We start from the raw sequence: 25224 nt of genomic DNA, 5'->3' as shown, positions 1-25224 counted from the left end.
AAATGTCCCAAGCAAGCTGAGAGATTAAAAAACATTAACTTTTCACCAAAAATTATTTCCCATGTGCTGAAAAGCTGGTCTGCTATAAGGGAGTTGATGACTCCACCCAACCCCTGCGCCAGTAAGATTTCAAGAGAAAATAAGAATTTCTAACAACAACAAAATAAAGAGTTCTTTCCATGGTTCCCTAAAACCCCAAATCCCCAATATTAGAGTCATCCTAATGTTTTCAATTATTTATTTTTAATTTTTTTTTTATCACATGAGGCATGGCCTTAAATCTCCCTTTTGGAACAAAGTGCAAAGTAAACTTTAAGAAAGAAGCAAACAGACAAACAAATACATAAATCAATAATTGAGAGGATTTCACTCTTTCACCTGAAGATTTTATCCTTGTGAAACTACAACTTCCTTTGGGAGAGAGAGTTGGTGTTTTAAGCGGTGTTCAGTCATTTTCACTTTAGTGTAAACAAGTACTTGAGTCTTTCTTAAGAACAGATTTTGCTAGAAGGTAAAAAGTGATATTTTTCCCCCTTTTCTGAGAGGCAAAGATTCCAGAACATTCCTTACTCTGATTTTGGCCCAAGAACAGGACTGCTCTACCTTTAAAACTGAATGCCAAAATCTTTCTCTCTCAAAAGTAAAATGCTGGGGTATACCCGTCTTCTATTATTTGGAAGAGAAATTATATTTAAATCTCAAATTTAAAGGAACTTCTCCCTCAGACTCCTTTCTTACATTCAAAAGCAAATAATCAAGTTAACCATCTTGTAGTCACATCACCCATAAGAATAAAATGTTAGAGCATTTTTGTCAAAGAGATTACGGAAAATCAGTCCCTTTATCTCATGGAGTGTTTCTGAATTTTCTGGTCCTTTAAGCTTTACCCTCTCCTGTGTTTAAGTCAAAAACATAGATCAATAATACATGATGTTCAAACTTTGCAATTTCAGGCTCAAGAATGATATGGAGCATGAAAATGGACATTACAACACACAGTTGTGCTTCATGGAAACTATGGTGTAATATGCTGAAAAATAGCTTCAAGTCATAAAAACGCAATGCACCGACCCCCCGGAAAGAATTGTGTCCACGGGTCCCGGAATGATGTCTGTTGTCCAACACACTCACTCCACGTCTGAGCCCTTTCACTCCATGTGGTTTTTCCCTCAGGGATCATTATTGGGTTTCATAATGATTAGTTTGTGTATGAAAAAGGAAAGCTCAAGACTATAATTTCATACATACTTAAAAAAAAAGCATATAAAGAAAATTCAGTAGCGAGACAAGTAATCTCCTGGAGCCTGCTGTGACCAAGAGTATACCTGTGAGACTGACAAGCTGATAAATGAATGTCTCAACACCCAAGTGGACAAACCACAGAGAGGAAAGCTTTGTGTCCCTGCAGCTTAGGGAGCTCTGATCTCCTGGTCCCTGCTTCAGACATAAGGAGAGCACCCACAGAGAAGCAGACAGTTGCTGGTAAAGCAAGTCAGAAATTCAGTGATAGGGAAACGGGGAATATTTCTTTTAATTTTGGCAAACACATACTTAAAAAGATACTTATCAGTAAAGACCTAAGTGAAGGGTAGATTGAGGTAAAGTGGGGCTCTGAAAGCAAGGCCCAGAGGTAAAAGGTGGATTAAGCACAGAAAGTCTGGAGGAGGAGTTAGGGCCACATTGGGAGTCAGGAAGGCAGGGCACGTACCTGGTGAATGGTTCTTCAGCACCACCCCTGCAAAGGCTCCTTTCTCTACAGATTCCCAAGTCCTCTCACCTGGAGAGGCAGCATAGCCTAGAGAAGAGAAAAAGCTGGCTTTAAATCCCGGGTTGGCCCCTCACTCTCTATGGGACCTTGAGCCAATTACTTAATAGCTACGTACCTCAGTTTCCTCATCTATGAAGAGGGATAACAGTAAGAGAATCAGTACAGTAAAACCCTGGACAACAATGCTTGGCACATAACAATCACTCAATAAATGTTAGATTTTATTATATTCTTATCAACAGCCATGTAAACATATTACTTCCCTTTTTAAAAAATTTTTATTTATTTTTTGGCTGCGCTGGGTCTTCGTTGCTGCGCGCAGGCTTTCTCTAGTTGTGGCGACTGAGGGCTACTCTTCGTTGTAGTGCACAGGCTTCTCATTGTGGTGGCTTCTCTTGTTGCAGAGCATGGGCTCTAGGCGCGTGGGCTTCAGTAGTTGTGGCACATGGGCTCAGTAATTGTGGTTCATGGGCTCTAGAGCGCAAGCTCAGTAGTTGTGGCATGCGGGCTTAGTTGCTCTGTGGCATGTGGGATCTTCCCGGACCAGGGCTCGAACCCATGGCTTCTGCACTGGCAGGCGGATTCTTAACCACTGCGCCACGAGGGAAGTCCCATATTACTTCCCCTTTTAAAAAAAAGTTTGAGGGCTTCCCTGGTGACGCAGTGGTTGAGAGTTCGCCTGCCGATGCAGGGGACATGGGTTTGTGCCCCATACGCCGCGGAGCGGCTAGGCCCGTGAGCCATGGCCGCTGAGCCTGCGCGTCCGGAGCCTGTGCTCCGCAATGGGAGAAGCCACAACAGTGAGAGGCCCACGTACCGCAAAAAAAAAGTTTGAAAATGTGTCTCACCCCCTCCCCTGTACTTATGATCTAATGAAAAAAAACGGTAGCTTGTTCACCCTCCCTTCCTTTGGTGGAATAAATTGAGGAGTTTTCTACATTTTTATTTATATTCATGTCTGTATTCCTCTATATACAAAAAATAAATCTCTCAAAACAACAGCATAAAAATTAAGATCTGTGTGTCTTTTAGAGTAGACAGATGAGGAGGGGAGAAGTTGGGAGCCTGTGTTCCTCTGAGGACAGAAAATTAAGAGGTAGAAACTGGGAAAAAGAAGCCTGTGGGAAGAAAAAGGGAAATAGCAGAAATAACTGAGTGTTGGTCTCTAGATTTTAACTGGGAGGTACAACATTTGGCCTGATAAAGACCAAGCTGTCCTGCTCAATCATCTACCCTAGTGATTCTCAACTGAAGGCGGTAGTAAGCTAAGAGCAGGGAGAAATGAAACTGACATTTGCTGGACATGTGAACATTAAGGCTGAATACAAATTCAAGAATCACATGATTCTTGTAAGAGTCACATATGTGACCTTGATTGAGAATGTCTGTTGAAAGGGGCATATACGTGACTTTCACGTACATTCCCTCAGTCAATAGCTTTATTCTAACAAGCAGTCATCATCTCTAAACTGAACTAAAGCAGCAGCCTTCTAGCTGGTCCTCCTCATTCCACTCTTAACTGACTGTGGTGATCTCTACAAGTCTGAGTTATCTTTGTAAAATACAAAAGTATATCACTGCCTAATCAGAACTTATCACACTTAGAATAAATTCAAATTCCTATCATGGGCGTGTGAGATTCTGCATTATCTGGCCTTGCCTTTTTTTTTTTTTTTAACCTCCTTTCCCCCCACCCCCACCCCCGCAAGTTTTCATTACAATGGTACTACAATGACCTGCAATTCCTCAGCTTATTCTGACCTCAGGGCCTTTTCACTGGCTATTGTCTCTCCCTGAAGCTCTTCTCTCACAACTGCTCAGGTCTTGGCTCAAATAGCACCTCCTCTTCCAAACTACCCCATCTAAAGAAGAGTCCCCCAACAGTTCTCTGATCCATTAAATTTTCCTTACAGCACTTGTCACTAGCTGAAATTCGTATACATTTACCTGCAAGTTTATTATGTCTTTCCCTTTATCAGAACATAGCTTCATGACAGCAGGGAACTTATTTACCCAATATCTAGCCTTGTTTGTGCCTGGCATAAAGTTAGCTCCCACTAGGTTTCTGTTGAATATGTAAATGAATAATATTCAAATAGAGCCTAGATGCTAAAAGAAGAGAAGGAAAATGTGTTTATGAGAATATATTTCTAAGGCACTGAATGGCTCAAAGGATATTAGAAAAAATTTTCTCAGGGGTTCAAAAAGTTTTGAGCAATGTTTATATATTCAATTGATTGATTTATTCAATTGATTCAATTGATTGTTTATATATTCAATTGTTTCTTATGCCTGTAATTCAAGGCCTAGCCTCTTGTCAACAGTTGAAAGCCTTTTAGATCATCTATACAGAGAAGATTGGGATAGAGTCTCAATAGAGACAACAGTCCAGATCAGACTACAGACTCTAAAAACTAGTTAGAGGACCTTTGGGCCACTCTTCCATTCTGCCTTGATAATGCTATTACTAAGACAGTGACTCAAGCTATAACAAAATGAAACATTCACAAAAATGAAAAATTATTTCAAAATAACAAAAGTCCCAATTAAAGTCTTCTTCCACAGAAATAAACATTTTAAACCAATATGCCATTAGAGATTGGAAAGAATGAATCACTAATCTGGTAAATTAAAACTTTTGGCACAAACATGTTATCTCTGGCATTTTTACATATCCATATTTCATAATTAGGTCCATAACTCCTTTTCCTCACATGAAGCTAATTCCTCTTTCAAGCTCAAAGCAAACCATGTTTTAAAAACAGTTCAGTGCTTTCGTTTTGTGTTGATGTTCAGATAACCAGTTGTTTCAGATGTAACTTTTAAATAACCAATAATAAAACATTTGATATTAAGTGAATATTCAAATGTTAATGCCGTAAAAAAAAAGTTCTCTTTACGGATTTTATAGAATCTTTCATCACAGATGCTCAGATGTTGGAGTTCACTTCATCTAATTGTTTTCCACGGCAGCAGGTAATTTAATTTACAGTCTCCTGGGGTACCTATTAAACATACAGATTCCTTAGTCCCATTCAGAGAGTTTCTGTTTCTATGCATCTAAGCAGAAGTCCAGGAATCTGTATTTGTTTAAAAGGCTTTCCAGGTGTTTGTTATTAAGGCCCGAAAACAGTGATTTTAATCCAGTTTCCAACTTAGTCCAGAACACTTTTTCCACATTTCTTTTTTTTTTTTTACTTGAAGTATAGTTAATTTACAATGCTGTATTAGTTTCAAGTGTACAGCAAACTTATTCAGTTATATATATTCTTTTTCAGATTCTTTTCCATTATAGGTTATTACAAGATATTGAGTATAGTTCCCTGTGCTAAACAATAGGAATTTGCTGTTTACCTATTTTATATATAGTAGTATGTATATGTTAATCCCAAACTCCTAATTTATCACATTTCTAACAAATTGTTGCTCAGATGTGTTTTGAGCTCTTCCGGAGGGGATAATCCCATCTCCGTGTAGTTTGTTAACGTCTATTGGAAAGGTCTGATTATCAGAAAACTTTTTTTTACTTTAAACTGAAATGGGTCTGCAGTGGCTTCCTCCCATAGGTCTAGCTCTGCCCTCTGGCATAACAAGGGTTATTATATATGAAAGCCCTTCATGCATTTTAATGCAGCTTTCAGGTACCCACAAGTTTTTCTTCTACAGCTAGAGAGCTGATTTCCCAAACAACTGCTCACAGACCCTATATCATCCAAAGTATCCCTGCACCCTACTGCACCATCCATATTCTCTTTTCAGAGCCTTCCCCTCCACCACTGTCAGAAGTAGAGTCCCTAACCCAGCTATGCGCCATTTGACCCTGCCTAGCAGTGGAGCAGCATGTTGCCAGAGATCATATGGAACCGTACATACCCTACACTGTTGCTTCTCAAATGCTGACATACCAAATGACACTACAAGGTGAAGAAAATGTCACCAGTCTAGGCTGAAAGGAGAAAAATGGCTAAGTTCATTCAATCTAAAAGACTGTAGTGCTTTCTTCCTATATTGTGATCTGCCCAGGTCCTTTTGAAATTTTTGTTTTAAATGAAACTATAAGGATAACAGGTAGTTTGCTTGGCTGGTTGGTTTGTTATACTAGAAAGTCAGCCATCCTATGTTGATGAGTCCTATTTCTTTAAGAGTTGTACTGGTCCCTGAAGACCAAAATCTGGGAACCACTGACCTAGACTTGCCTCCCGTGCTGATACACCAATGTTCTCTAATCCAACCCTTTCCTCTGGAACACCTACCACTTTACAAGACACAGTGGCTCACAAATCATTAGATCCTTAGAATCAATGGAGTTTTATGAAAATACAGATTCCCAGGGCCCAACATCAGAAATTATGGTTTGGTAGGTCTGAGGTAAGTCTTGGTATCTGCATTTTTAAAAGCTCCCCAAATGATCCTGACGTTCATCCAGGATTAGAAAGCACTTTCCTGATATGCATTTATTCAGTGACTCTCTTCCAGGTATTTATAGTTTAAAATCACCAGGGATGGGGTTGATTAGGAAAGCAGGAGTCTGATCAAGTGTCTTAAAGCAGCCAGGCAGATCATGATATATAAATGTTTAGCCAGCTTCCTCCCTTAGGTATGGACACATCTGCAGTTGGTATCCTTTCCTCCTCTTCTAGCCGTTCTCTTATCAAGCCAGGTGTTCTCTGTTTTAGGTTTAGACATACTTGCTCTACCTGCCCAATTCTACCCAGCAAACTGACCTCAACACTCTTGGGTTCTATCAATATTCCTATTAAAGGGTAATACCCATAACTGGACATAATATTAATACATAATAACCCCCTTAATAATCTGGATACTAACCATTCTATTAATAGAGCTTCAGATCACCTTCACTTTTATAGAGGCACCAGCAAACTGATGTTACTTGAGGTTTGGACCAATCCATACTATTTGGTTTTACCTGAATTTCAACAAGCAGGTATCCTTCATTCAATACAACTGATGTTTACAAATACAATTTCAAGTTACACATTTATTCAATTTATACTTATATATGAAGTTATTTATAACTTCAAGTTATAAATTCTATCACCTTTGTTTCTGTATCTTTTCAACAGATTATATCATTTTCAATTCTAATTTTGCCATCCAACATATGGAATCTCTTTTCCAGAAATTATCTTATGTAATGGTCTGATGTTATGTAAACTTGAGAAATATAACATCTATATGGTCATTCAAATAATTGATAACACATTTTAACAATGACGGCAGAAAACACGGAGTTTCTTAAAGATTTTGCTTCAAAGTGGCTAGTGTCGCTTCTCACGTTCCACTGGCCATAGCAAGACACATGGCCAAGCCTGACATTGATGGGGTTGGAAGTATAATCTTCCTGTACAAAAGGGCCCAAATGAAAGGTGCTTTCAGGAAAGGGGAGTAAATATTTAAAACACACAATATAACCCATCATCTCCCCCTTTTTGAAAATTGGGACCTTATGTACCTTTCTACAATCTTTTGAATTCTTTTCCCTGTTCTCCAAAATTTCTCAAACAATATGATAGTACTATGATCATATCAGTAAAATTGTTTATTGCCTAAAATGTAATTTGTCTGGGCCTGGAATTTGAATTCATCTAAAATATTTAAGTTATCATTAAGCATCTCTTATCTTGGACGTCAGTGACCTCTTAAGGCAATGATCTTTCGGTGTTGCCAGATTAAAGGTCATTCTTCTTGGTATAGACAGAAGAAAAGCGGGAGTACAGCGTTTTCTTTTAACATGATACCTTCATTCTCAAGCAATGGACCTATAATTTTCATCTATATATTGTTCTGAAAATAGCCCTAAAAATTGCTGCTGCTGTCTCTAGTGGTTTTGGTGAGACTCAGCTAATCCTTGGCCTTGACTGTCTTGAAATTCTTGTCCTATTCCTTTGTATTCTTCTTAGTTATATAGTCTCCTATCCACAATTTACGCAGATATCTTCCAGCCTTATCAGACAGTTTACAGTGCAATATGCCAGCTTCTCTTCATGCCTCCCTATTTTCTTTCCATTGACAGTATTTTTAATTGTGTAGCCAGAATTCCATAATTCAGTATTCCTCAGCACCATGGAATTACATTCACTTTTTTGACTCTTCTTGAAAATGTTTTATTTTTTAAAGACAATATTTCATCAGCTATTATTTGATACTCCACCTTTATTCTATCCTCATGGTTTATTTTTTTTAATGACATGATTAGGAGAGGCAATATAGCATAAACGTTAAGAGCTCAGTCTCAGGAGATGAAATCTGAATCTTGGCTTTTTTACTCATAAGTTGTGTGACCCTGGAAAAGTTACTTAAACTTTCTGTGCCTCAGTTTCCTCATCTGTAAAATGGGGACAATTATAGTACTTTCCCTATACTGTTATTGTAAGAATTGAATGAGTTAATATATATAAAGTACTCAGAACAGGTCCTGGTACATAAGTAGCTCTATGTGCCTGTTATTATTGGATCATACAGTTAAAGTTCCTCAGGTATGGTAGTTTTCTGTTTCTGCTGGATATAGAAGTTATAATTTCTTACAATCTTGTAGGATAGTATTCTTCTCTAAAATAATTCCCTTAAAAGCTTGCTAAAGAACGCATCAAACTGGGAACCAGCACCTACAGCAAGAGTATGGGAAAGGAGTTCCAGTTCAAGATAGTGGGCTGACAACTCAGGTTGTCTTACCTTTTTCCTGAGACCATGAAAAAGATGATAAAGAAATTCACAAGAGAATGAAGCCTTCACAGCAAAGAGAACAAGAGAGATGAATCAGTAAACTCCTAGGGACAGAAAGCAGATAGAATTCTATGGCTACATGAAATGGAGCACAGGAGGCTACAGCACAGGCCAGCAGAAAGGGCCACAGCAAAGGGTGGAGCCTCATTTCCAACAGAACTTTGGAGAGACTGCCAGCTCTGGGTGAACAGATACAGTGGTGGACAGTGAAAAGAGGGGGGTTATCAAAAGTCATTCAGTAAAATAGCTGTACTAGTTCACACACACACACACACACACACATGCTTATACATCTAACACACCCAGGACCTCTGCATGTAAAATAAAAGGCAACCCAGTGTTCACTCCTATGAGAGAAAAACAGCACAGTCACCTAAAGGAATTGAGTAAACTGCCTGGGAAAAGTATAGGGTACTAGTGTGAGCTCTGGTTTCTCAATCTCTCACCCACCCACCCTTACATAAATCCTGCAGATAATAAGCCCTACCTACATACAAAGAGCCTTCAATTCAGGGAAGAGTCATCCTGGGGAAACAAACAGACCTATAGAGCCGCGGTCAAGGAAACTTGCACCCCAACCTGGAATAATCAACCTAAACATTTAGCCTAAAATAGGAACAGATGATCAAGGACTACCAGACATATGAGGAAGACTAACAGCATTAAAGACAAAGATCAAGATAAACTCAGAGCCACAGACCCAGGAGAATATAGTAGAAATGCAAGGAACATAAGAAATCTTTTTCTTAAATTCTAATTAGACTCCTCATGAGTTTTTAAATGATATTGTAACCTTAAAAACAAGAACAAGAATCTACAAAAATGGGACAGATCACAGTAAGAACTAGCTCTTAAACTTTTTTTAATGCAAAAATCAAAAATTCATAAACGGGCAGAAAGATTAAAAAAATTAGAACATAGAATGGAAAAATTAAAAGATGAAACAGATGACAAAGGAGATAAGAGTCACAAAGTATCAATCCACAAAGTTCAATGTTCAACCAATTGGGGTTCCAGAAACAGAACAGAGAAAATACAGAAAAGTCAGTATTTTTTTTTTAAATGAAGAAAATATAGAAAGATACAGCCACCACATTGAAAAGGCCACTGAATATTATCACTATCTTACTTAGTATTGATTCAAGAAGTACACCTAAAGTTGAAGGAACAAGAAATAAAACATACTATTATTGCAGACATGAAAAAAGTAACAACAGAAAACCTAAAATTAATAATATAATAACAAACATTGGGAGAAAGAATGGAAGAAAAGTTGAGTAATGTTTCAATAAGTTAAATCCACAATATTCAGAGCAGGAAAACATCAATAATTAAAGTTGATTTAATCAAGAAATAACAGTATAAATATATTACTATATTTTTGGAAGAAACTATTGAAAAAATAAAAGTGATTTTAACTGAGAAGAATGTGATTTGCAAAAAGGATGGAGAACAGTATATTTTGCTACTAAATATTTCTATACTAGATGATTTTTTTACTTAGTGTCTCATTCTTTATTCAGGCTAGTACTTTTTCTGTGCAACATAAAGGCTTAGGCCTATCTAGTCAGCAAGTAATGAATCATGTGAGGAAATATTGGTATGACCCACAGTCAGGCTCTATGGGAGAATGTAGATAGCCCCGGATGGGAGAGTGGATCAGTGACTGGGCTAACCAAAGGTGAGTGTCATCCCTTGGGTAACTACAAAGGCATTTAGAGTCTCCTTCCAAAACCTCAGGCAAGAATCTGTTTTCATCTTGACTGAGCTGCCAAGATTCCCATACCTTAGTAGACATGAGGTTCTTCACCGGACGCCATTCTGCCACTATCAAGCTCAGAACTCTATCAAGCTCTAATCTTGCATTGGAACTTAAAAGGAGATAAAACACAACACTTTTGTAGTTGTTTTTAACTTCAGTAGTCTCTCAGCTGAGTTGACCTATTCAACAAAAACAATTGAGTGCCTACTTTGTGCAAGGCACCATGGGAAATACACAGTAAACAAGACAGATATGTTCTCTCGGGGAGCTTAAGAACCACTGAGCAAGAGAGAATTGTATGCAGCTAATTTTAACACAAGACTGAATGCAAGCGAATTGGAGCATAAAGAAGGAAGAAAGCGTTTCCAACTTAGGAAGGGATCAGGAAAGACTAAGTGAGAAGGGCTTCCCTGGTGGCACAGTGGTTAAAAATCCGCCTGCCAATGCAGGGGACATGGGTTCGAGCCCTGGTCCGGGAAGATCCCACATGCTGCGGAGCAACTAAGCCCGTGCGCCACAACTACTGAGCCTGCGCTCTAGAGCCCACGAGCCACAACTACTAAGCCCACGTGCCACAACTACTGAAGCCCGTGCACCTAGAGCCCATGCTCCACAACAAGAGAAGCCACTGCAATGAGAAGCCCGCGCACCACAACGAAGAGTAGTCCCCGCTCGCCGCAACTAGAGAAAGCCCGTGCACAGCAACGAAGACCCAACGCAGCTAAAAATAAATTTTAAAAAAAGACTAAGTGAGAAGATGTCAGAAGTGAGGTGGGATCCTGAGGCCTTGCATCAACAGGATGCCTGCAGGATAGTGCTGTGATGCACTATCCCGTGACTTGGGATGTAATCTGAGAGCAATATTATCTGAGCTGTACCTGCCCTGGACATGGATAATGTTGGTATCTCCAGTTTGGGGTGACTCTGAATTTCTGTGATTAAATGCTACATTCATTTCAAATGCCTCGCTTACTCACATATATATGCATGTTCCTTGGAAAATATGAATTGGTAAACTATAAATCTAGGAGAGAGAAGTCTGTGTTGTGGTATAAGCAAAACAGAATTCATTCATAACTCCAACTACATCCGAAATTCTAGGTAGTTTCTATTTTTAATACCATATCTCAACATGTGTTCATGTCCAAGTGTCTACATTCTGCCCCCAAGTCCAAAAGATTAAAGAACCAGAGAATGTTAAAGTTGGAAAGGACTTTGAATATTATTCAATATAATCCTATCATTTTACAGATGAAGAAACTAGACCAAGATAGAGTAAATGTGACTTCCCAAGGTTATGCAACCAAAAGGAACAAAGCCTGGACTTAAACCAAGTTCTCAAATGCAGGTCCAGAAGCTCTTTCTTCTGGATACTATGCTGAAAAAAAAATGAGAGGACAGGAAAAAAATCAAAGATAATAAAGAAATTGAAAGTAATGCTTAATTAAGTTATTGGCAATAGATGTAGAATTATCAGTGTTTCTGAAATAAATTCCAAATAGTTTTTAAGGGATCTATTTTTCTTGAGATGTTTTTCTACTTGGACAAAATGTATACATACTGGCTACCAAAATACAAAATATTTCTTTTCAAACTATTTTAATTAATTTTTAAATTATTTAAATTATTAAATAATTATTAAAAGTACACATTTTTATTCACATACTTATTATACACATACTTATTTTATTATAAGTAGCCAGGGAAACGGTAATTAGCTAATCATCCACTTACATACAATTTTTGTTTTATCAAAGCAAAAAGAGGAAATATTTTTTAAATAGGTACTTTCTTAACATTTACTTATACTTATATCTAAAGGCATTGTACTTTAAAAATAGACTGTATTAGAGCAGAGACTGTGTTGTGTTTGCCTATGACTATCAGCATCTACCGGCATCTATCACAGAACCTGGTTTATAGAATATACTAAATAAATATTAGTTGAATTAATACTATATTGTATTAAAATTGTCCATCAACCTTTGTATGTCACACATTATATCCAATATTTACATGGTAAAAATCTGATCTATAACATTAATATTTGGAAGATTTCAAACTTTTGCCTACCCTTGATTTAAAAGCAATCTATCCCTTTCCAGACAGGACTCCATGATTAAAGGTCTTTCTTTAGACCCACCCGTAATTAAATCCTAGGTGATAACCAGAGCCTGTGCAGAAGTAGAATACTGTTTTCCTTTCCTTATCCCGACCCAGAAGAGGGCTGTAGAGGTGAAGCCCATGCTTTGCTTCAGACCCTACTCCCAAGCACAAGTGAGGACTTCTTGACTGGCCAAGAGTCTCCAGTTCAAATCACCAGATGCCTTCTCATTAGTGCCCTACAGACCACTAGCAGGCTAACTAGGAAACACCCTAGGAAATGTGAAGGGAACGTCTAACCCAGAGGGCTATTTGCCAGGGCATAAATTGTGGAAGAGAAGAGAAAATGAAGAGAGAAACGCAAAGTTTTACAATATTAAGAACCTCACCGAGGAAGTTAAAGATGGATACTAAATATAAAAGGCATTTTTTAAATCACAAGGACTTTATTTAAATGTTCTGCATATAAATAAGAAGTTAACACAGCTCTTGTTATCTTCCTCACTTATGTTATAGAAATGAGAAAAATGTTCTGTACTGAAAACTGGTGTCACTGAGGTTTTCCAATTGTTTAAAGAAACAACAGATGAAACTGCCACTTCTAATCTTCCTTATGTTTATATAACAAAAAAAAGGATGTTACAACCTCTAAATTGTCTATTTTAATGTCTGTGCATTTATGCAACTAACTATAAATGAAATATTGCGAGTTTGGCCCTTTTTCCAGTTTCTTGTATATAGTCATTTAAAGTATTAAATGATATTTCTCCCACTCCCCTAATAAAGAAATAACCACAAACAAAATATTGAGAAAAATAAATATACAGAATCAAAAGTTAGGGAAGCTGTATTCTTCCTAAATCGTCTTCTACCACTGAATCACCAGTGATGCTCCAGCTGTCTGCACCTCACTTTTCTCCTTCTGAGAAACAAAGACCTGAGTCACAGTTACGTGATAGAGAGAAGTGAGAAAAAACAGCAAACAGTGGCTTGCAAGTCTTGCTAACACTCTTGGGAGGTTAACTGTGGCTCCTCAAGTCCATTTGTTGCCCTGTGTCCTAAGTCCACCTCAGGAGGTAACAGCAGCCCCAGGAAGGAGGCAAAGGACAAAAGCAGGTCCTGATACACAGGATCTGGAAACTCATCAGGATTTGCCCAAATTTTCATTTGAAGAAAAGTTTTTGCACTGGCTCCAGAGGAAGAAAAATCTTGATGTATAAATTCTGAACTTTTCTAATGAAAATGAATCAGGGACTAAAAGTAATCTGGAATATTTCACCCCAGATGAAGATTTTAAGAGATTCTATCAGGGAATGAAGAAATAACAGCTTGATCATTTTATAAATGTAAGCATGTTTCCTGTTGTGAATATTCTCAGAGACACCAATGCATTCTTTATCTGACGGCAAGAAGAGAAAACAAGTACATTAAGGATGTAAAAAAGAAAAAGAAAAGTAAGGATCTATACACTTCTTCATTTTTAACTATTCGTAGAGCCTCAAGAAAAGCAGCAGGAAGCCTTTCCAACCCTTGAGAGAAGCTGGTCACAGATTATAACAAATGTGTCATAACTGGGAATATGGCTCATGCCACAGAATTCTGTATCTCACCTCTTATTCTCTAGCAGTTCTAAACCATTTGTAGTTTCTCTACACATGGCAAACTCTCTCATGCTCCTGTACATGTTATTCCGTCTGCCTCAAACACTCTTCTCTACATTGTCTTATTTCTCCCTCAAGTGTGAGTCAGTTCATGACTTTAATCAACAAACATTGATGAGTCTTGTGAATACAGTATGTGGAACTCTGGAGAAATTAATTTTGAATAGGAATTAGTCATTGAAACGGTATCAAAATTGCCAACTGTTCTTACTAGACTTAACTTTAATCTTAAAAGTTTTAATTAAAAATTTTCATTAAAAACATTACTTTTCAAATATATGTACCTTGTTTATGGTAAACCAAATCCTAATATTATACATTGCCTACAGTAAACAAAAGGAAAATGAAAAAAAAGTGAGTCAGTTCAACTCCACCTTCTCTGTGACTTTCTCTGATTACTCCTTGTATTCATTCACCTGCTATGCTAGATGCTGAGTAAGTACCATAAAAACGGTGCACCTGCCCTCAAGATGCATGATGCACAGTCATCAAAAGAGGTACAGTGGGAATATTTTGTGATGGGGGCCAGGAAGAGGGTCAGGGAAAGGTGTTCTGGAGGAGATAACAGCTGAATCAAAATTTGAAAGACAAGTAGGAATTTTCCAAGAGAAGAAAGGATGAGAGGAGGGCATTCAAGACAGAAACTATATATGATGAAGCAAAGGTGGAGAGAAAGAATGCTGATTGAGAGGTAAATATGTCATTCAAGGGAGTTTAGATTTTACTTTTTTCTAGAAGGCAGCGGGGATCATTTTAAGCGGAAGAATGAGATGATCAGATGTATCTTTTAGAAAGTGTGGAGATCGGATTAGAGAGAGTGAGATTAGGGCAGTTGAGAGACCAATTTGTAAAGAAGATGACATGGTTACTTAGTATGGGAATCAAGAACATGGATTGACATATATACACTGATATGTATAAAATGGATAACTAATAAGAACCTGCTGTATAAAAAATAAATAAAATAAAATTCAAAAAAAAAAGAAATGGACAGGAACAATATAAATAAAACTGCAAAATTTTACTGAAGAACAACAAAAAAGAACATGGAAGAGAATTTGAGAATCTGAGAGAGATAAATGAATGAGAAGTAATAGGACTTAGTCATGGCTGGGCCGTGGTGCACAAGGGACAGAAAGGAGTCAAGTTTCTCTGCCTTCTTGCCGGAGTAGACAGTGAGACTCACTGAGATCAGGAATTCAGGAGGAGGAGCAAGAGATGATTGGTTGGGCTTCCCTGGTGGCGCAGTGGTTGAGAGTCCACCTGCCGATGCAGGGGACACGAGTTCGTGCCCCGGTCCGGGAAGATCCCACATGCCGCGGAGCGGCTGGGCCCGTGAGCCACGGCCGCTGAGCCTGCGCGTCCGGAGCCTGTGCTCTGCAACGGGAGAGGCCACAACAGTGAGAGGCCCACGTACCACAAAAAAAAAAAAAAAAAAAGAGACAGATGATTGGTTGAGTTCTGAATCTGCTGAACAGGAGAGGCCTGTGGAACGTCCACGTTGAGAGGTAAGTGCTCACTACCCTGTTGTATTACTTTGTGTTACCATTGCTGGGCTTGTCTGTCTTCTACCTCTGACTTTCCCCAGACAGAACGGATCATTCAATCCCAAAACTTCCCCTTCAAGGTGCCCTCAACTAGCCCATGACAAACAAGGCTCTCCCATTTTTCCTGTCTCTCATTAGAACCGTGCTAACTTGTTAGAAACATCCTGCAAGGCCTGACGTTCATCACCCCTTCTAGAAAGACCAAAAACATGGACTGAAAAAAGAAAGGCTATTTTCCCCCTATTTTAATAGCACCCATTTTCAAAGGGACCATTGTTTCAGAAGAACTGAGTACTTTCTAAGGTAAATAAATAGAGTGAATAACAATCTTGTTTAAGATTCCAACTTATTAACAGAAAACATGTGTAGACTTAAGAATTAAAAATAAATACGCCTTTAAAGATGACCTGGAAGGCTTCTTACCTGCCAAGAACAGAGTTCAAGACCTCAGAAGGTCCATGTTTTCCCAGAAACAGTAGATTATATTGCTAATGATGGGCAAAGGCTAAACCATAAGCGTTTTCCCCCCTATAATTTTGGTACTATTTAGGTGAGTTTTGTAATGAACTGAAATAAGAGAAGAAATCTGAAGACTGATCTTGGGCTGTGGATATTGGGTCTATGATTTCATCCTTTGGAAAAATGTTTCTAGTTCCTGGTTTTTTTACAGTCATATATATATGGGATGAGCTCCTCTTATATTTGATTTATATTTTAGTGATCTTGGTTGTGCTGGTATATACAAATTCATTTTTAGAGAATTTCCCATAATATATATTTTAGTTCAACTGAGCATTACTAATGAAGAGTATAGTTCTTCTTCCATTCCAAGTTAGAGAAGGATTTCTGAAGGTTGTTATGAATCAGCACAGCAATTACCAGCAGCAGAATGTCTACAAATGGACCATAGCAGGGGGTAGACCCAGAGGCAATTTCTCTTGTGGAAGAAAAATTGATGTTGTCCTCCGCATTCACTGACTCGTCTGCTTTTCATATGACAAACAGACGAGTCAGTTTCCCCTTTTTCTAAGGGATTCTACATGATTAGGGTCAAAAAATCAGCAAAGGAAAAATCTTTCCCAGTTTTATAAGGGTGAGCTGATGAGATGCCATGGTGGTTCACTACAAAGGTGCTGGCTATTTTCAAATGACAGCTGAGAAACCTTGCTGTTCCCTGAACTTGAGAGGCTGGTTCTAGCACATGCACAAATTCGGCTTGCCATATGAGCAAAAGTGAGATCATATGGGTTGATGCTGGCAGAGTCTCTGAGAGTGCAGTAATTCATGCTGTCAGTTACTATCAGCAGCAATTTGCTTCTGGATTGGTTCCTGTGAGCACTCATGTGAGCATTCTGCACAAAGGACCAGAGTGCAATATTCTTTTGGATTTCAGGGATTTAGTGCAGTTTCAACATATAATCAAAAGTGCCACGTAGTTCACCACCTCGCATTTTCTTTTAAAGAGACAGGGCTTAAAATTGGATTCCTTTCTTCTCTCCAAAAATAGGAAGTTGATGGCAATTTGGAACTTACCTTTAGAGCAATCCCTTGGTGCTTCATTGGAACCTACCCTGTTGGTTAAGTGCATTTTTGTTTTTTTTTTTTAAACTAAATGTAATTTCACTGTCTCCGTAATAATAATAATAAACAAAAATTTGTTTAACCACAAAACTTCACTTCTTAAATTCAACTTACATATGTGACCAACTCTTAATTACTATAGGGCAAATACCCTGGAAAATGAGAAGTTCCCTTGAATTGGTACATATTATAATAGCATATTCCTCCAAATTTCGTAGAAGTTTTGAAAAGTTCTATAGCATAGAAGTTTGGACACTGCAGCCCTAAGCTTAAAGGAACATTACTACAGAATCTCTGCAAAATAATACAATTTCAGTGAGTTCCAATTAACTTTAAGATATCAGTAGTACTCTTGCTACCAGTTTATCCACCAATCTCTTTCTGTTTAATTAATACTTACTATTGAGAATTCAAGAGATTCAGGCTTTTGGAGCAATCCTGATCAGAAACGGTTCTTGTGTCTTTGAAATGGTAGTTTAGCTTCACTCAGAAAAGTGAAAAGTGTGTCAAAATCTCAAGTGCCATTGTCAACAATATATACATTCTATGGTGTTAACCTACAATCTCTTGAGTGTTCCCAGCTGAAAAATTGTTTCCATATTGCATCAAGCTCAAAATTCCTCCAAACCTTGGCACCTTACTTGATTAAGAATGTTTTGTATCATGAAAAACCTAGGGGCAAGACGGGAATAAAGACGCCGACCTACTAGAGAATGGACTTGAAGACACGGGGAGGGGGAAGGGTAAGCTGGGACAAAGTGAGAGAGTGGTAGTGTATATATGGACATATATACATTACCAAATGTAAAATAGATAGCTAGTGGGAAGCAGTCACATAGCACAGGGAGATCAGCTCGGTGCTTTGTGACCAGCTAGAAGATAGGCAGGGTGGGAGGGAGGTAGACGCAAGAGGGAAGAGATATGGGGATATATGTATATGTATAACTGATTCACTTTGTTATAAAGCAGAAACTAACACACCATTGTAAAGCAATTATACTCCAATAAAAATGTTTAAAAAAAAAAAAGAATGTTTTGTGTTTATTATCAACCTTTCCCCGCCACTAGAATATAGACTGAATGAGGGCAGAGACTTCTGTCTGTTCACTGATGTATTCCCAGTGCTAGAACAATGTATGGTGCATAGGAGGCACTTCATAAAAATGTGTTGAATGAACATTGTCCTTTTCTTCATCTAAAGTCTTACTTTCTTTTTTTTTTTTAACATCTTTATTGGAGTATAATTGCTTCACAATAGCGTGTTAGTTACTGCTTTATAACAAAGTGAATGAATCAGCTATACATATACATATATACACATATCTCCTCCCTCTTGCATCTCCCTCCCACCCTCCTTATCCCACCCCTCTACGTGGTCACAAAACACCCAGCTGATGTCCCTGTGCTATGCAGCTGCTTCCCACTAGCTATCTATTTTACGTTTGGTAGTGTATATATGTCCATGCCACTGTCTCACTTTGTCACAGCTTACCCTTCCCCCTCCCTGTGTCCTCAAGTCTATTCTCTGTTTGCATCTTTATTCCTGTCCTGCCCCTAGGTTCATCAGAACCTTTTTTTTTTTCTCTTTAGATTCCATATATATGCGTTAGCATACGGTATTTGTTTTTCTCTTTCTGATTTACTTCACTCTGTATGACAGACTCTAGGTCCATCCACCTCACTACAAATAACTCAATTTCATTTCTTTTTATGGCTGAGTAATATTCCATTGTATGTATGCGCCACATCTTCTTTATCCATTCATCTGTCAATGGACACTTAGGTTGCTTCCATGTCCTGGCTATTGTAAATAGAGATGCAATGAACATTGTGGTACATGACTCTTTGAATTATAGTTTTCTCAGGGTATATGCCCAGTAGGAGTGCTGGGCCGTATGGTAGCTCTAGTTTTAGTTTTTTAAGGAACCTCCATACTGTTCTCCATAGTGGCTGGATCAATTTACATTCCCACCAACAGTGCAAGAGGGTTGGTTCCCTTTCCTCCACACCCTCTCCAGCATTTATTGTTTGTAGGTTTTTTGATGATGGCCATTCTGACTAGCGTGAGGTGATACCTCATTGTAGTTTTGATTTACATTTCTCTAATGATTAGTGACGTTGACCAACCTTTCATGTGTTTGTTGGCAGTCTGTACATCTTTGGAGAAATGTCTGTTCAGGTCTTCTGCCCATTTTTGGATTGGATTGTTTGTTTTTTTGATATTGAGCTGCATGAGCTGCTTGTAAATTCTCGAGATTAATCCTTTGTCATTTGTTTCATTTGCAAATATGTTCTCCCATTCTGAGGGTTGTCTTTTAGTCTTGTTTCCTTTGCTGTGCAAAAGCTTTTAAGTTTCATTAGGTCCCATTTGTTTATTTTTTGTTTTCCGTTTCTCTAGGAAGTGGGTCAAAAAGGATCTTGCTGTGATTTATGTCATACAGTGTTCTGCCTATGTTTTCCTCTCACAGTTTGATAGTGTCTGGCCTTACATTTAGGTCTTTAATCCATTTTGAGTTTATTTTTGTGTATGGCATTAGGGAGTGTTCTAATTTCATTCTTTTATATGTAGCTGTCCAGTTTTCCCAGCGCCACTTATTGAAGAGGCTGTCTTTTCTCCATTGTATATTCTTGCCTCCTTCATCAAAGATAAGGTGACCATATGTGCATGGGTTAATCTCTGGGCTTTCTATCCTGTTCCATTGATCTATATTTCTGTTTTTGTGCCAGTACCATACTGTCTTGATTATTGTAGCTTTGTAGTATAGTCTGAAGTCAGGGAGCCTGATTCCTCCAGCTCCATTTTTCTTTCTCAAGATTGCTTTGGCTATTCGGGGTCCTGTGTGTTTCCATACAAATTCTGAAATTTTTTGTTCAGGTTCTGTGAAAAATGCCATTGGTAGTGGGAAAGGGACTGCACTGAATCTATAGATTGCTTTGGGTGCTATAGTCATTTTCACAGTGTTGATTCTTCCAATCCAAGAACATGGTATATCTCTCCATCTGTTTGTATCATCTTTAATTTCTTTCATCAGTGTCTTAACAGCTTTCTGTATACAGGTCTTTTGTCTCCTTAGGTAGGTTTATTCCTAGGTATTTTACTCTTTTTGTTGCAATGGTAAATGGGAGTGTTTCCTTAATTTCTATTTCAGATTTTTCCTCATTAGGGTATAGGAATGCAAGAGATTTCTGGGCATTAATTTTGTATCTTGCTACTTTACCAAATTTATTGATTAGCTCTAGTAGCTTTTTGGTAGCATCTTTAGGATTCTCTATGTATACTATCATGTCATCTGCAAAGAGTGACGGCTTTACTTCTTTTCCAATTTGGATTCCTTTTATTTCTTTTTCTTCTCTGACTGCTGTGGCTAAAACTTCCAAAACTATGTTGACTAACACTGGTGAGAGTGGACACCCTTGTCTTGTTCCAGATCTTAGAGGAAATGCTTTCAGTTTTCCACCACTGAGAATGATGTTGGCTGTGGGTTTGTCATATATGGCCTTTATTATGTTGAGGTAAGTTCCCTCTATGCCTATTTTCTGGAGGGTTTTTATCATAAATGGGTGTTGAATTTTGTCTAAAGCTTTTTCTGCATCTATTGCGATGATCATATGATTTTCTCCTTCAATTTGTTAATATGGTTTATCACATTGATTGATTTGCATATATTGAAGAATCCTTGCATTCCTGGGATAAATCCCATTTGACCATGGTATATTATCCTTTTAATGTGCTGCTAGATTCTACTTCCTAGTATTTTGTTGAGGATTTTTGCACCTATGTTCATCAGTGATACTGGCCTGTAGCTTTCTTTCTTTGTGACAGCTTTGTCTGGTTTTGGTATCAGGGTGATGGTGGCCTCGTAGAATGAGGATGGGAGTGTTCCTCCCTCTGCTATATTTTGGAACAGTTTGAGAAGGATAGGTGTTAGCTCTTCTCTAAATGTTTGATAGAATTCACCTGTGAAGCCTGGTGAATTTTTTTCACCAGGTTTTAAGCCTGTTTTTTTTTTTTTTTTTTTTTTTTGCGGTACGCAGGCCTCTCACTGTTGTGGCCTCTGTCGTTGCGGAGCACAGGCTCCAGATGCGCAGGCTCAGCGGCCATGGCTCACGGGCCCAGCCGCTCCACGGTATGTGGGATCTTCCCAGACCGGTGCACGAACTGGTGTCCCCTGCAACGGCAGGTGGATTCTTAACCACTGCGCCACCAGGGAAGCCCTGTTGGAAGATTTTTAATCACAGTCTCAATTCTGGTGCTTGTGATTGGACTGCTTATATTTTCTAGTTCTTCCTGGTTCAGTCTCAGCGGGTTGTGCTTTTCTAAGAATTTGTCCATTTCAACCAGGTTGTCCATTTTATTGGCATACAGTTGCTTGTAGTAATCTCTCATGATCCTTTGTATTTCTGCAGTGTCAGTTGTTACTTCTCCTTTTTCATTTCTAATTCTATTGATTTAAGTATTCTCCCTTATTTTCTTGATGTTTGTATAATGTTTATCAATTTTGTTTATCTTCTCAAAGAACCAGCTTTTAGTTTCATTGATCATTGTTATCATTTCCTTCATTTCTTTTGCATTTATTTCTGATCTGATCTTTATGATTTCTTTCCTTCTGCTAACTTTGGGGTTTTCTTGTTCTTCTTTCTCTAATTGCTTGAGGTGCAAGGTTAGGTTGTTTATTTGAGATGTTTCTTGTTTCTTGAGATAGGATCATATTGCTATAAACTTCCCTCTTAGAACTGCATTTGCTGCATCCCATAGGTTTGGGACCACCATGTTTTCATTCTCATTTGTTTCTAGGTATTTTTTGATTTCCTCAGTGATCTCTTGGCTATTTATTTATTTATTTATTTATTTATTTTTTTGGTATGTGGGCCTCTCACTGTTGTGGCTTCTCCCATTGCAGAGCACAGGCTCCAGACGCACAGGCTCAGCAGCCACGGCTCACGGGCCCAGCCGCTCCATGGCATGTGGGATCTTCCTGGACCGGGGCACGAACCCGTGTCCCCTGCATTGGCAGGCAGACTCTCAAGCACTGCGCCACCAGGGAAGCCCAGTACTCTTGGTTATTTAGTAGTGTATTGTTTAGCCTCCATGTTTTTGTATTCTTTACAGATTTTTTCCTGTAATTAATATCTAGTCTCACAGTGTTTTGGTCAGAAAATATACTTGATATGATTTCAATTTTCTTAAATTTACCAAGGCTTGATTTGTGACCCAAGATATGATCTGTCCTGGAGAATGTTCCATGAGCACTTGAGAAGAAAGTGTATTCTCTTGTTTTTGGATGGAATATCCTATTAATATCAATTAAGTCCATCTTGTTTAATGTACCATTTAAAGCTTTTGTTTCCTTATTTATTTTCATTTTGGATCATCTTCCATTGGTGAAAGTGGGGTGTTAAAGTCCCCTACAATGATTGTGCCACTGTTGATTTCCCCTTTTATGTCTGTTAGCATTTGCCTTATGTATTGAGGTCCTCCTATGTTGGGTGCATAAATATTTACAATTGTTATATGTTCTTCTTGGATTGGTCCCTTGATCATTATGTAGTGTCCTTCTTTGTCTCTTATAATAGTCTTTATTTTAAAGTCTATTTTGTCTCATATGAGAATTGCTACTCCAACTTTCTTTTGATTTCCATTTGCATGGAATATCTTATTCCATCCCCTCACTTTCAGTCTGTATGTGTCCCTAGGTCTGAAGTGGGTCTCTTGTAGACAGCATACATATGGGTCTTGTTTTTGTATGCATTCAGCCAATCTATGTCTTTTGGTTGGAGCATTTAATCCATTTACATTGAAGGTAGTTATTGATATGTATATTCCTATTACTATTTTCTTAATTGTTTTGGGTTTGTTATTGTAGGTCTTTTCCTTCTCTTGTGTTTCCTGCCTAGAGAAGTTCCTGTAGCATTTGTTGTAATGCTGGTTTGGTGGTGCTGAATTCTCTTAGCTTTTGCTTATCTGTACAGGTTTTAATTTCTCCCTCAAATCTGAATGAGATCCTTGCTGGGTAGAGTAATCTTGGTGATAGGTTTTTCCCCTTCATCACTTTAAATATGTCCTGCCACTCCCTTCTGACTTGCAGAGTTTCTGCTGAATGATCAGCTGTTAACCTTATGGGGATTCCCTTGTATGTTATTTGTTGCTTTTCCCCTGCTGCTTTTAATATTTTTTCTTTGTATTTTATTTTTGGTAGTTTGATTTTTTTCTTTTAAATTTATGTATTTACGGCTGTGTTGGGTCTTTGTTTCTGTGCGAGGGCTTTCTCCAGTTGTGGCAAGTGGGGGCCACTCTTCATCGCGGTACATGGGCCTCTCACTATTGCGGCCTCCCCCGCTGTGGAGCGCAGGCTCTAGACGCGTAGGCTCTGCAGTTGTGGCTCACGGGCCCAGCTGCTCTGCGGCATGCAGGATCCTCCCAGACCAGGGCTCGAACCCGTGTTCCCTGCATTGGCAGGCAGACTCCCAACCACCATGTGACCAGGGAAGCCCAGTAGTTTGATTAATATGTGTCTTGGCGTGTTTCTCCTTGGATTTATCCTGTATGGGACTCTCTGTGCTTCCTGAACTTCATTGACTATTTCCTTTCCCATATTAGGGGAGTTTTCAACTATAATCTCTTCAAATATTTTCTCAGTCCCTTTCTTTTTCTATTCTTCTTCTGGGACCCCTATAATTCGAATATTGCTTCATTTAATATTGTCCCAGAGGTGTCTGAGACTGTCCTCAATTCTTTTCATTCTTTTTTCTTTATTCTGCTCTGCAGTAGTTATTTCCACTATTTTATCTTCCAGGTCACTTCTCCGTTCTTCTGCCTCAGTTATTCTGCTATTGATTCCTTGTAGGACATTTTTAATTTCACTTATTGTGCTTTTCATCATTGTTTGTTTGTTCTTTATTTCTTCTAGGTCCTTGTTAAACATTTCTTGTATTTTCTCCATTCTGTTTCCAAGATTTTGGTTCATCTTTACTATCATTACTCTGAATTCTTTTTCAGGTAGACTGCCTATTTCCTCTTCATTTGTTTGGTCTGGTGGGTTTTTATCTTGCTCCTTCATCTGCTGTGCATTTCTCTGTCTTCTCATTTTGCTTAACTTACTGTGTTTGGGGTCTCCTTTTTGCAGGCTGCAGGTTCATAGTTCCCGTTGTTTTTGGTGTCTGCCCCCAGTGGGTAAGGTTGGTTCAGTGGCTTGTGTAGCCTTCCTGGTGGAGGGGACTGGTGCCTGTGTTCTGGTGGATGAGGCTGGATATTGTCTTTCTGGTGGGCAGGACCATGTCTGGTGGTGTGTTTTGGGGTGTCTGTGACCTTATTATGATTTTAGGCAGCCTCTCTGCTAATGGGTGGGGGTGTGTTTCTGTCTTGCTAGTTGTTTGGCGTAGGGTGTCCAGCACTGTAGCTTGCTGGTCGTTGAGTGGAGCTGGGTCTTAGCGTTGAGATGGAGATCTCTGGGAGAGCTTTCACCATTTGATATTACATGGAGCTGGGAGGTCTCTGGTGGACCAATGTCCTGAACTTGGCTCTGTAACCTCAGAGGCACGGGCTTGACACCCGGCCAGAGCACCAAGACCCTGTCAGCCACACAGCTCAGAAGAAAAGGGAAAAAACATGAAAGAAATAAAAAATAAGGGAAAATAAAGTTATTAAAATAAAAAAATTAATTATTAAAAATAGACAAATTAAAAAGTAATAAAAAAAGAAAAAAACGAATGAAAGGAGAGAGCAAGCAAACCAAAAACAAATCCACCAATGATAACAAGCGCTAAAAACTATACTAAAAAAAAAGGACAGACAGAAGCCTAGGACAAATGGTAAAAGCAAAGCTATACAGACAAAATCACACAAAGAAGCACACACATACACACTCACAAAAAGAGAAAAAGGAAATATATATATATATTAAAAAAAGGAAGAGAACAACCAAATCAATGAACAAATCTACCAATGATAATAAACTCTAAATACTAAAGTAAGATAAACATAAAACCAGAAACAAATTAGATGCAGAAAGCAAACCCCAAGTCTAGAGTTTCTCCCAAAGTCCACCACCTCAATTTTGT

General features: G+C 38.5%; 1 long non-coding RNA gene across 1 annotated transcript in view; it reads right to left on the bottom strand.

The window, feature by feature from the left end:
- Window positions 1–1711: 1711 nt before the first annotated feature.
- LOC114893354 overlaps window positions 1712–25224 on the bottom strand; it is a 232084-nt gene continuing 208571 nt past the window's right edge. Inside the window, exon 4 of the long non-coding RNA XR_003792866.1 lies at window positions 1712–1795. This is a non-coding gene — a long non-coding RNA (uncharacterized LOC114893354). The remainder of the gene's footprint in view (window positions 1796–25224) is intronic.

Source organism: Monodon monoceros, unplaced genomic scaffold, assembly GCF_005190385.1.
Source record: "Monodon monoceros isolate NGI ecotype Baffin Bay Population unplaced genomic scaffold, NGI_Narwhal_1 Super_Scaffold_12, whole genome shotgun sequence".
Classification (NCBI taxonomy): domain Eukaryota; kingdom Metazoa; phylum Chordata; class Mammalia; order Artiodactyla; family Monodontidae; genus Monodon; species Monodon monoceros.
The sequence above is the reverse complement of the archived record's forward strand: the minus strand, read 5'-3'. Positions and strand labels throughout refer to the sequence as shown.